Source organism: Oreochromis niloticus, linkage group LG23 (genome assembly GCF_001858045.2).
Source record: "Oreochromis niloticus isolate F11D_XX linkage group LG23, O_niloticus_UMD_NMBU, whole genome shotgun sequence".
Lineage (NCBI taxonomy): Eukaryota > Metazoa > Chordata > Actinopteri > Cichliformes > Cichlidae > Oreochromis > Oreochromis niloticus.
The window spans coordinates 16,586,738-16,599,724 of NC_031986.2; the positions used below are offsets into that span (position 1 = coordinate 16,586,738).

The window sequence follows — 12,987 nt, forward strand, 5'->3', positions numbered from 1 at the left end:
TAATTCATCATTTTATTGGGGGGGGTTATATTGGTTGGGTCTGATTATTGGGGGGTCATAACCCCCTAACCCCCCTGGAAATTACACCCCTGCTGTGAGAGAACACATGTTGATTTTGAGTTGCTCTTTGATCCACGGGCCTGAATCAGGAGATTTTGTGTAAAAACCTTAATGGATTTACTCTAAAAACCTTGTGACTGGAATGATACAACCAATGATATATTATCTGTTGTGTCATTTAACGTTATTTGTCTACTAACTGAAACTGAGATCTTTGTAAGGTCTGAATTTGATTTGCAAAAGTAACCCTGAGATCCTGGCAAAACTGTCATTTCATTTCATTTATTTATTTATTTCACACATGGTTCAACAGTGTTTCATTTCCTTCATACAAATCCTCCTTCCCATTAATATAACACTGCACCCATGGGTGAAAAGGAGCAGGAAGAGAATAAATTCTTATTAGCACCTGCCCCCTATCTGCAATCTAATTATTCTTACAAGAGGGCGCCAACAACCCAAAAAACCCTCTAACATGTATCTTTATGTAACAATGCAAAACTTACAACAAATCAGTATAATCACAATATACAGCACTACTAAATGGCAATGAAAATTTTTCCTTCCACATTTGGCCAAAATTACTTTCATGTTCTTCATATTGATTTATCCTTTTAAGTATGTAACACATTTTAAAACGGTGCATATTTGTACAACTTTTAAGATTAACTTGAAGAGAATTCCATATTCTTATACCCTTAACTGTCGGACACATTTGCCTTTGTGTGGTCCCAGCAGACTGATGCTTAAAGTCAAACTTCCTTCTGCTATCCCCACTTCCCAAACACAATACAAACAAACTTTGCAACTTAAGAGGTAATGTATTATTTCTTGGCTTGAACATAAATAATAATGTCTGTAATTTCACTAAGTCTTCAAATTTCAACAATTTCGATTTTATAAACAGATTATTCGTTCTCTATATTTAACATTATGAACCATTCGTACCACTTTCTTCTGTAACAAGTATAAAGGATTTATATTAGTTGCATATGTATTCCCCCAAACTTCAGCACAATAACTGAGATAGGGGAAAATTAGTGAGAAATATAAAATACGCATTGCCTTATAATCTAGTATATCTCTGCCCAAAATATAAATATTTTTAACCATCTTTTTTCTAACATGTTCAATATGAGATTTCCATTTTAATTTATCATCCAATACTACCCCCAAAAAACGGAGTTCAGTAATTCTCTCAGTCCATAGTGTAACATCACAGAAAGAAAGTGATCACTCAGTTTAGCTAACTGTGCTTCTTTGAGAGCCATGCATAGCTCCAGGTGTGCCATATACATTTACTTCCATGGGGTAAGTCTTGACCTAGACGTCACAAATGCTATATGGACATCAGTCTTGGCAATCGTGGTAACTGCTCCATCAAATATGAGCTTCCTCTTACAGACCAAGTTATTTGTAAGGCAAAGTGCCCTGATACTGGTGGGTTACTAAAAGGTAGGTAGTAGCAGGGTGACTTGGTCTTCACTGATGATGACAGGAGGAAAATATATTGTGTCTGAGAAGCGGATGGTGATTTTAATCTGGGTTCAGATGAGTAGGTGGGATTGATATTTATGTGAGGAGAAGTGCTCACAGACTGTAGTCACCCATCAGTTTGTTTTTATATGTGGACTTCAAGCTTTATTCAAGGGATTCACCAAAAGTTAAGCAATAACAGCCTTTTTTATGCATAGTCCCCCCTTTTTAGCAGGTTGAAAGTTGAACACTGTCACAGAGACTGTTCACTGTAACACATTCTGATGACATTCACGTGGATTTGATTTACTCATCAGAGGTTTGTTCACCTGAATCAGCTTCAGGCCATTGTTAACCTACTGGAAGTGCTTTAACAGTGAAAACATAAAAAACAAAACACTTCATAACCTGTTTCAAAAATGACTCTCAGCAAAGACGTGATGCTTTCAGAGCATCACAGTGGTCCTGTGCAAGCATATAAGAGTATATGGCTGAACTGAAGTTTTTTTTTAATGGTGTAAATATTACACGTTACCATAGTATTGTTGGTAACCACATGCCTTCTTTTCAATGGAGAGTCAATGGACAGCGCCGTTCTCATTGTGCTTATACGGCACAATCCTCCAGTTTTAGGATCTATGAAATTTAAAAAACATCATAGATTTGGGACGATTTCAGTACAGCTGATCTTGTCATCACTGCTCAGCAAAAGCTATTTAGAAGGAGTTAAGAAGTGTAGCTCAGTTTTACATGAGCGCATAAAGTGGTTACTTTCTGAGTAAACAGGACATCAGAGCTACTTCAAAATGCAACACTAAGCAAAGATGTGTTTTCACAGCATCACTGTGAATGCCAAAGTCTACCACAGACAGCTCTGTGTGTGAGATATTCACTGTGCAGCGTAAGCTTTCTGACACTAGTGGTGTCAGAGAAGACATCTTTTAAGCCGTTGTCACTTTCAGGCCTCACTGAACAGAGTGCATTGAGAAAACCCCTGATCAGTCAGGCAGATAAATTTAAAGTCATATACTGACAATCAGGGCATCTCAGTACTGTCCACTCATGTATTATGATAAATTATTTGAATATAAATGTCAGCAGGAGCCAGTGGACGTCCCACATGTCCAGAAATGGTCTTTTGCAAATTAGAGGAACATTTGAATGTGGTTTGCTTTGCATGAATACATTTTTAGTTAAGTATAAACATTTTAGGCACATAGTGTCAATACTATACTACTATACTAAAGAAATGTTTATAAATCCCTAAATTGCTCCCAAAATGTGACCCAATCTTTATTTGACACAAGTATGAACCACACACACAACATTTTTTAACTCTTTATTTAACACACAAGGAAAGACAGAAACTATCCTGAGATTTCACAAATGATAAAACAACAGCTTCAAACAAACATTTCTGGTCAGACATGCTCAGCGTTCAGGAGGACAGATGTCCAGAGCCTTTCCCATTCTGGGAAAGTCGATCCTATCCTGCTTCTGCTCAGCTGTGCTGAGAAGAAGCGATGTTTTGGACTTCCAGTCAATCAGTCAATCAATCAATCAATTAGTTAAAACCCATTATTATGGATTACAAAATCTTATTATGGATTTTATAGCTACCTATTTTCATTGATATCAGCTTTAATATGCAGGAAATTACCAAGGCATATAATTCTTCTCTCTTGCTTTTTTAGCCATATTTTTCAAGTCACCTATAGTGGAAGATACAAGTATTTATGCTTCATAAAGCATGTATTTACATTTAATGTAATTGCATAAAAGTTTCAAAAGCACCTGCCCCTACTTAAAATTTAAAAAAATAACCACTGCGTACAAACTCCCATAACTGCAGTTTTGCCTATAATGTGGTTGTTATATCTGCTTCATTAAGAGAGAGAGAGATTTATTTGCAGCAGCAACCTTTAAAAGCCCTGACGCTTGGTTTCCTGCAGGTGCACCGGCAGGCCATTTTCACATTTTATTGTCACTTTTTTATCTTTGAGGTCTAGATTTTTGTATTTGCAAGGTTCCTCACTCGTCCTCTTACAATCAATGATGTCACACGTGTGGGAGATGGTGTCATTTTTTTTGTCTTCACACAGAGCCTTAATTGAGGCCAGCTTCTCTTTCAGGAAAGTATTTATTGGCTTGCATGTATTTTCTTTGTTAATCTTTTTCATCATGTCATTGCACGTTTTTGACCCCTCTGGAAGGATGTGTTGCTTTTTGAACTCCTCAAAGGTTTGTGAGAGCACAACGGCAGAGAGCAGAAGCAGCAGCAAGCAGGAGCACTGAACCCTCGTGATTCCCTGAGGAAGAATAACACAGAATTACATTAGAAATCTCAGGACATGATCAGCTTTCCCAAATCTGTGTTTAAGAGCTTGTTGAGTTCCAGTAAAAAACATTACTGGAAATGTTTAGTTAATGCTGCGCAGTAACTACTCTGGTTAGAATAAACCTCATCTCATAAATGTTTGTATTAAATTAGAGACACCTTCTCTGTTTTCCCCAGCATTTGTAACACAATTTTTACAGATTACCTTCATTTTTTTCCTTGACTTATGAGTGGTTGGTTCCAGTTGTTCAATCACGAGGCACTCGTCTGCAGCACCAGTTGGTAAAGACGTCTTTGCTGAGTAAAACTCTCTAAAGCTGGTAAATGGTAACAGTGAATTCATTATGCAGAGCCTGGTTAAATGGGCATCTCCTATTAAGCTTATCTGAACAGAAATCAGTAAAGAGCCCTGAAGTGAGATACGTACTATAGCTCATGCAAGATGAGCATACTCACAGAACCTACCATCTACCTTAACACACGGTTACTCTCATAGTCTCATAAATATCTGTAACGACTCAGAAATATTTCTGATCTTTTAATTGTCTGTTCGCTTTTATAATTTTGAGGCTTTTGAATGGTGTTGTTTCATTAGCTTTGTAGTAGATAACTTCAGTGTAATAGAACTAAAAATATGCAAACGTTTTAATTCTCGTAAACTCTGATCTTCTTCTGATATGTGTACAAACAAGCACAAGTGCTAACGCTAACAACATCCAATCAAGATTTATTGGAAAGTTAGATCAAAGCTAACATCTGCATTACATGTGAGCACTACACATGTTATTTAACATGTATAACGTATAAGATTTTTAGATCTTTCTCTTTCCCTCAAGAAGAACTGCTAAAACTGTAGAAATAACATTACAGAAAAGCAGGACATGCTCAAGCAAAACATTATAGAAAATCAAAATGACGAGTCCAAAGACTGACCTGTGTGCAGCTGAGGGTCATGCAGAAAGGAGAGAACAGAACTGTGGAGGCAGCAGAAAGAAAAAGGACACGGATTCCTCTGAGACTTCTTTTTATGCTACAGCTCTGACAACACTGTCCTAGTCATCAGTGTCACCGCTCCACAAAGCAACAGTTTAACAACCACATCCCTCCCCTTCTATTCGAAACCCTATACTGGAAATAAACAAACAAACAAAAACCCACAAAAGTAAAGAAAAACATCTGAGTTATGAGTTACTATAAAAATGCACTTTACAATAGAATTACAGTAGAGTCACTGTATAATTAAGAGTAAATGACTGTAAAACCTGCTGCTTGTGCTTGTTTCACTACAAGGTTTACAGTTTTTCTTCTGCACTGTGCTTTCACAGCATTGAAACAAGGCTAGACAAAGAAAAAGCTAGAAGTCCTCTCTTCTGCTTTGACTTTTAGCTCATCGGTCGATCTTCAGTACATTTTAATAACTATAATAAAAGAAAATTCAAGACATGAAAACTGAAGACTTTCCTGAATTAAAAAGACGTCCTGGAAAAGGAACTTTGTGGATCTTTGTTCAAAGGTTGCAGATTTACAGTGAAGCAATACTTGACTGTTGTTGGAAGTTTTGCTTGCATTCAGTTGATGTCATTTCTTAACACGGTTACAAATTCATACATTTCACAACAAAAAATAAGCGAGAGACAGCGAGCGCATAAAAGAAAAAAAATGTGGATCTCACTCATCATCTCATTTCTTGTGCTTATGGCTCTCTGCTGAATGAAGTCTGGATGAAGGAAGAAAATTGGCCTGTTATTAGATTATTACTGAAACAAATGTCCTTCTCTCTTCTTTAGGAGGCTACAAGCCACTGTCTCCAAATATGAGCTGGGTTTCTAACAGTTGGTAACAAAGAGACTTTTACTGTGCTTCAGGAAATTATTTGTGGTAAAAGTAGCAGAAGTGGTGGCCATGTTAGCTTTATATTTCTATAATGTGTAAATTTTCATCAACCAGGTTTTGCTAAGATAAAATTACAGCAAAATAAGTATTCACCCTGCATTATGCCCAGTGAGCACAACATAAATACACAACCTCTACAATCAAATGATCACTTTTAAGCAAGCACTTGGTGACAGTGGGAAGAAAGAACACGCTTTTAACAGGCTCAGGGAAGGGTTAGCCATCTGCCATGAACGGATGGGAGTGATACAAAAACTCCCGATGGTAAAGCTTTTAAATGTAGCTTCCCCTTTCGCCCTAAAAGCTGCTCGTGCAGTGATATCATCAGTGACAAGTCAGGTGATAGAGGCTAATGCAAAATGGTGTTTCAGTGAGGCAGAATTTATTATGACAATACATTTTTTAAAATACTCAGTATGAATTAAACAGGTTAAAGGTCAATGCTCTGTTGTAATAGAAAGACAAAATGATTGACAGCAGCCCAGCAATATCAGTTAAATGCAAATTAGCCACATGGTGCAATGTAAGGAGCTCTGTGATTGGTTAGGAAAGGACAGACTGGCCACCTCGATTTTTCTTCACTGCACATCGATCCATAGCTTTACACTGTAAAGGCTAAAAAAGGGCTTTTGCTTTTACAAAGACATTTAGCCTCGGTATTCCCTCTCTTAAAATGCCACTGGACACTGGAGTGAAATGGAGCCCTGATCCTTAGTTTTATTTCTTATAGATAGCACAGATAGTGCCCCTCTGCAATAATCACTCATGTCTAGATATTCCTATTAAAAGGGAGTTTTTCCTCCCCACTGTCGCATAGCAACAATGGCAAACACAAGCTATTCAATAAAACGATCTAATTTAAACGAATAATCCAGCTGAAGCGTCAGACAGCCATCATTTGACAGTGAAACACTGCCATCTGCTGGACGCGAATTACACAGACGCTGCTTTGACAGGAGTTTCAACTAGTCTGCAATAACTCAAGCATCAAACTACAAAACTGTTAGAGCAGACATGGTGCTCTAATGGCTGCTTCATTAACGCAGGTCAGAAAGGATAATAGAAAATCAATAAATTATGAAATACAAAACTTACTGGTTCACTGCACACACAAAACTTCTCTTATTAGCACAACACTGCCCAGGGCTCAGGGCTCAGAGTGTATTCCTTATAGCTCATTAAACCTTAGCATGTTATTTTAATGTGTTACAGGTGAAACAGCAAAGCAGTGAAGTTAACTGTAATTTAAAACATTGAGCTACAAAAATGCCTTTTTTTTTTCTTTTTTTTACAGTTTTGCAATTTTACACAAGTTTTATCATCAGTGTCACAATGACTGCTGCTAAAATTGAGTATGAGCTTTTTGCTGGTCTGATTAAAAGGTTAAATGTAAAAGTGCAATTTTAACATGTGATGTGAGGTCATCAATTACAGTGCAAGTGTCCTGCTTTAGGATCATATATTAATACTTCCAAAACAGTAAAGTTGTTGTAGAGAATCTATATTCATTATCGTTGCTAATCATGGAAAGACAAAGACATCAGACTCTGCTGAAAAATTTTACACCCTCCTACTCTCTGCACACAGCGGTCTGAGGGATCTTCCAGGACTGGTGATTTTATTTTGTTCTTTTTGGTCTTACTGGTTAGTAGGTGGTGATTTTGTACCTGTTGATCTCACATTTGGAACATAAATTGCTCTGGAGCAGATTAGGTTCAAAAGATAACTTGACCCTTGAAGTTAGCCGGAAAAGACAGCGTTCTGCTTCATAGTAAAGGCCTCAGAGAGTTGTTGCTAACCAAATTCTATCTTGTACGGCCACGCAGCATCTTATGACATTTTGTAACCTGAGCAGTGAAATGATTGCTGTTTTAGCACACATACACAGTGTGGTGATCAGTATCAGGACGATAAAGTTATGGTGCAAAAAGCTGCATCTGGTCAGAAGGAAAAGCACGCACACTTGGAAGACTTGACCATTTGCACAAAATGAATGGCTGACACTGGACAGATGAAAGGATGTGGATGGTCACACCCTTGTGCATTAAAGAGGGCTTTCAGTTCATTGAAAACACAAAACACAAGAGACACAATAATCACAGCTGATCAGTTTGCTTCACTAACTCATCTACACAAGCCGTGTTGTAGAGGGTACAGCAGCCGTGGCAGCATATCTTCTTAATGTGGCCCTGACACTCCATCGTACATCACAAAGCTGTGAGTGAATGAAAACCAAAGAGGCATCATCACTAACATAATAACTGCAGAAGTTATCCCACTGCATTACATTTATCATGATATCGTAATAAATGTTCATCATATGTGGCTTTGACCCATGATTGTTGTCATTAATATCGGTACGTGACACTGGACACCTGTCATTCATATGTCATGATTTTGTGATCAGTGTAGCAGCTTGAAAATAACTGCTTGGTTAACAGCAGGTGTACAGGCAGGTGCTCTGATCAAATAACATGTTTGGCTAAAGAAACAGAAAATAAAGTTATGTAAATAGGAACACCCACATCTCTACTTCTTTTATTTTCCATTTCACACTTACAAAAAAGTTCTCCTGCGTAGGTGTGGAGACAAATATATGTCCATGTGAATTTAATGCTTCAGACAGGCCCCAGAGCAGGTCTGAACAATCAGTCGACTTAAAGTCAAAATTGCAATTTGAAACCATGCAGTTAGCCTCCATGTTTTGCAAAGTGTCTAATCCAGGTTTGAAATAGAGTGTTATATAAAATGATGTTAAAACATTAAATTAAACTGACAAATATCATGTTTATATTCATATCTTAGTCTTCTGATGAGCTCTATCTTATAAATCTATTAGACTCAGACGAGGTCGGCACAGGGACAGGCCTCGGGGGTCCAGGCCCACCCGGTAAAGTCCTTCTTCTCCAACATCTTCTGATGTACTTCATTCATACAATTTGGTAATGAAGTACTTAAACTACCACATCACTGATAAGTTATTGCAGTGTGAGCTCAGTTCAATTAATCGGGTCACAGTAGTTTAGCACTTTTACAGCAATCATGTAACCAGCACGACTGAGGAGGACACTGGGTGGATCAGCTTTGCAGGTCAGACTTTGAAACTAAAAAGAAGTCATTCATCAGCGTGTACAACTATGTTTAAAGGATGAGCTTAAAATTGCAAAGCGAGTGCATATGTGTTGATGTTGTGCGTTCACACTCAACAGAATCTGAACCTTTTATTGTCATTATGCCAAAAGCAGTGAAAATATATGCTGTTCCATTCAGTGCAAATATAGAATCTGTGTTTACTGACAGGACAAAGCACTGAACATGATTTCATCTGTTAAACTGCAGCTATACAACTGGACAAATTCCAACACAATTCCTTGTTATTTCTTTTTCTCAAGTAAAACCAGTAAAAGCTTCTACTTCAAAAATATGGACTTAACACTGAGATCCTGATAATTTAGACCAGTTGAATTTAGAGTATCTTTTTTAGTTCATTCAGTTTGCTGGTTCTAACTATGACTGTCTTCATCAGTTTTAATGTCACTGTGACTCATATGTCTGCATGGCTGTTTTGTTCTGACTGCACTGTGACAATTAAGTTAAGATCCGGTGATCAGCACAGCAGCCTGGGAGTGACTGCGTCGTTAAAGGCAAGGTTTACAAGACCTGATCAAATGTCACACTGGAAATATTTGGCAAGTGAAACAGCAAAAACAAATGAAAAAAATGTAAATATGTTAATTGGACCACCTACATTGTTTCGAGAGCAGGAGTGAACTAAAGAGTGCTACCCATCACTTCAGTTTCAGCATATATTTTCTATTTAACACTCGAAAGAATCTGTTGCACAAGTATTAATTAAAAATATATTCACAAATGAAATGTACATGCCTGAGATGAAAACATCACTGATACAAGTTCTCAGGTAAAGTCTCTATATACCACCGTTACATCTAAATATGCACACTGAGCTGGGACTTAACGAGTCACAGATCTGAGCCTCTACACCTTCACTATACGTTTGTGTATGTCAGGCCTGTCCTGTATCTTCCACCACCTGATCCAACTCACCACCAAATCCTGATCAGCTGATCATCTCTGCTCCTCTTATCACCTGAGTATCCAAGTGTGTCCATAGATCTGACAATACAATTGTAAAATTGATCATTGACCTGTGTCCTAATGTGTTCTGTGCACTTGTGAACACACTTTCTTATGGAGTACGTTTATTAAGGACACACTTTCATTAGCACAGAGGTTCAATAACACAACAACTAACCTCCAATAAACTTTTTAATAAATTGTCATTGGAGGCTGATGTGTTCTCTCTTGGCTTCTCTTCTTGTTGTGTGCCACACAGAACATAAACACATGGTGTCTTAACTCACTGATACTGGGATATCAATGAGCACAGAGTCCAGCCAACAACGGCACGAAGTCAAACCTCCTCCAAGGAAACTGGAGAGTCCAACAGTGGCATTGAGGCTAGCCCATCAATCTCAATATGGTGTAACTTCCTGCTCTAATTCAGGCTCCTTCCCCACAAGAAAGATGATATTTTATGTACTCGAAGTCAGACCTGGAATCTGAGGGTCAGACTTCCTGGGCCCCCGACCCCTGACCTCTGCAAAAGATGCCTGTTTTCATGTCTTGTATTGTATTTTATAATATCTCTTTTGGTCTTCTCCTGCCTAAATTGTAAACCTTGTCATCATGACATATTGCACTTTTGTTCGATCAGCTTCATTAAATATACTTTTTAAAAAAATATATATTCTTTTATCCTTTGTTTTGTTTTGTTTTACATCCATTTAAATCCTCATATGAAACGATTACTACCAACTGGTAGTAAAACACAAGCAGAGAAGTGTTAAAGTTTCCTAGAAGTGGTGGGCTAGTGATGTAGGTGTGGATGCAAAGGATTATTTGAGGTGGTGCTGATCAAAAGTATAAAAATCAAAGTGTCCAGATCCAAACACACTTTGTTCCTCTGTGACAGAAGTGAACTATAACTCACAGCACTCACAGAACTGCACTAGAAGAGATCTCTGCTCATCTCCGTCTGCATTCCTCTTTTGGTAAGAACTTATTATGTATAATTTAAAATGATTTTCCTTTTAAAGCTGGGCAGCAGGCTTATGTTCAACATCTCCAAAAACTGTGATAACTCTGCTGCTACACTAAACACTGGATTCGGTGAGCATACTAAACTTACGTAAGCTGTATGCTTGCACGGTGAGAGACGTGTTTTTGCTGATTTGTTTTCAAATACAATTAAGATCTAATTTAAACTGACTGTCAGATGTTGCCTATCCAGTTATATAATGAACCCACTATAAACATCCACCACAGACCCTTCACGACATCTTCATCACCTGCTGTTCCAGACAACCAACTCATACCTGAACCACTGCAGGTTAATCAACCGACTGCTCATTAGTAAAGGAAAAATAAGGTGAGTGTCTTAATTTGGAAAAGCTTGAAATAAAAAAATCCTATAAATTACACATAAACAGATACAAATTGGAGGAAAATCAACTGTGTCTTGAGTTCTGTTTTATTATTTTGCAGTGTGTCATTGTTACTACAGAGCATAATGACAGGAAAGAATAACTGTGAGTGCAGAAGGGCATTTCCATTAAATAGGATTTAAACTTTGTTCTTAATGAACCAGAGCTATTATGACCTGGACTTTTATCTATAAAATGGTCTTGTGAAACCCAGAGAAAAACTCTCTCAATATATCTGTAGATATAAATATATATTTATCCAAATCACATCAAGTAAAAAAGGCAAAATGACAAAATAAAAAAAAAATTACAAAAAGTACAAATTAAAAAACAAAATTTTAAGGCAAAAACAAATATCTTGATGTCTTAATACGATAAATATAAAATATAAAGTAATAAAACAAGGTTAAATATCTAAACCAAGGGCGTAGATTTGGTTTTGGCGTTGGTGGGGACGGATGATTCAACCACTGAACTCTGCCCTGTTTCTTTTTTTTTTTTTCCTTTTTGTCTTTGCTTCTTGATAAAAAAAGGAGAAATATACTTGCCTACATATGCTATTCTACATGCTTTTAAACCATTTAAAATTACAATTCATAGTTTTATATGTGAATTATATAATGTTAAATTACTATTAAACAAATGACTAAGTATTTTAGACTTTAGTTTACTTCAGCCATATTCCATATAACTCAGGTATCATACAAAAATAAAAATAGTTTCAAATACAGTCATGACAATAAAAGAATATGACTTTAACAACATTAGTTCAGTTATAGTACACCAACATCTGTTATACTTTGGCACTAAGACGACTAAGGGAACACTGAATGACCTGCTGGTTTTTGTCCATAAAACTACTCATCTAAGATTACCACAAAGTAAAAGATCTCTCAGCAAAATTATGCAACATTTTAGGCACTATTGCCCCGATCAACTCAGTGAGCTGGGATTTTTTATTCTAAACATGAACTACTGTTACAGCAACAGACATGGACTACTGGTGCCCCACACAACAACTCAATGTCCACTATGTGAAGGAGCCAAACACATGACTTCTCCTCTCGTTAACTGAGATAAACTGCTGGTTTTCCATCTCTGCTGTCCAGTCTCTCCTGGTGGACATGGCATACAGCAGCATTGTTTAATCTCATTTGAGTCATTGTTAACCTTAGCCATCTTTTTAAGTCTTCTGAGAGCACTGAAGCGTCTTTCAGCCTCAGTACATGCCTTTTATCCTCAGATTAAAATTATTATTATGTGCTTGATGTGCCTCACCTTTGGCCCTGGCTCTTCCCCTCTGACTGCACTAGGACATATTGCCTCTTGATAAAATAACACATTGATTCGTGCCATATAAAAAGTGAGACATGTCAATTCAGATTCTTTGTCAAATATACACTAATGAATCAATTTATATCAGCAGCCTAACAATTGTCATGATAATAAATACTAGTTAATCTATAGCACCAAATCATCAGTCAGTCACCTGTGACCTCGCCTCTTCACCTCTGTCCGAACTACAACATGGCAGAGCTGCCTCTGTCACCTGATAAATAACAGTGAGACATTCCAAATACATGCAGTCACACATGTGCTTCAAATACAGTCATGAACCAACAAGTCATCATCCAATTTCACCTGTGATCTTGTATCACCATTGCTCTCTGAGCTTTGTGTTGGTTCTTCTGTCACCTGACAAATAGGACATACATG

General features: G+C 37.3%; 1 protein-coding gene and 1 long non-coding RNA gene across 4 annotated transcripts in view; one reads left to right on the forward strand and one right to left on the reverse strand.

Annotated features, from left to right (window-relative positions):
- nfkbiz (nuclear factor of kappa light polypeptide gene enhancer in B-cells inhibitor, zeta) overlaps positions 1-12,987 on the forward strand; it is a 692,084-nt gene that overhangs the window by 438,469 nt on the left and 240,628 nt on the right. The gene's annotated exons all lie outside the window — the stretch shown is intronic.
- LOC112843761 (uncharacterized) lies at positions 4,092-4,962 on the reverse strand. Its single transcript, XR_003216248.1, has 2 exons — positions 4,808-4,962; positions 4,092-4,191 (listed from the first exon to the last, which is right to left on the reverse strand). It is a non-coding gene; the product is annotated as an uncharacterized LOC112843761 (long non-coding RNA).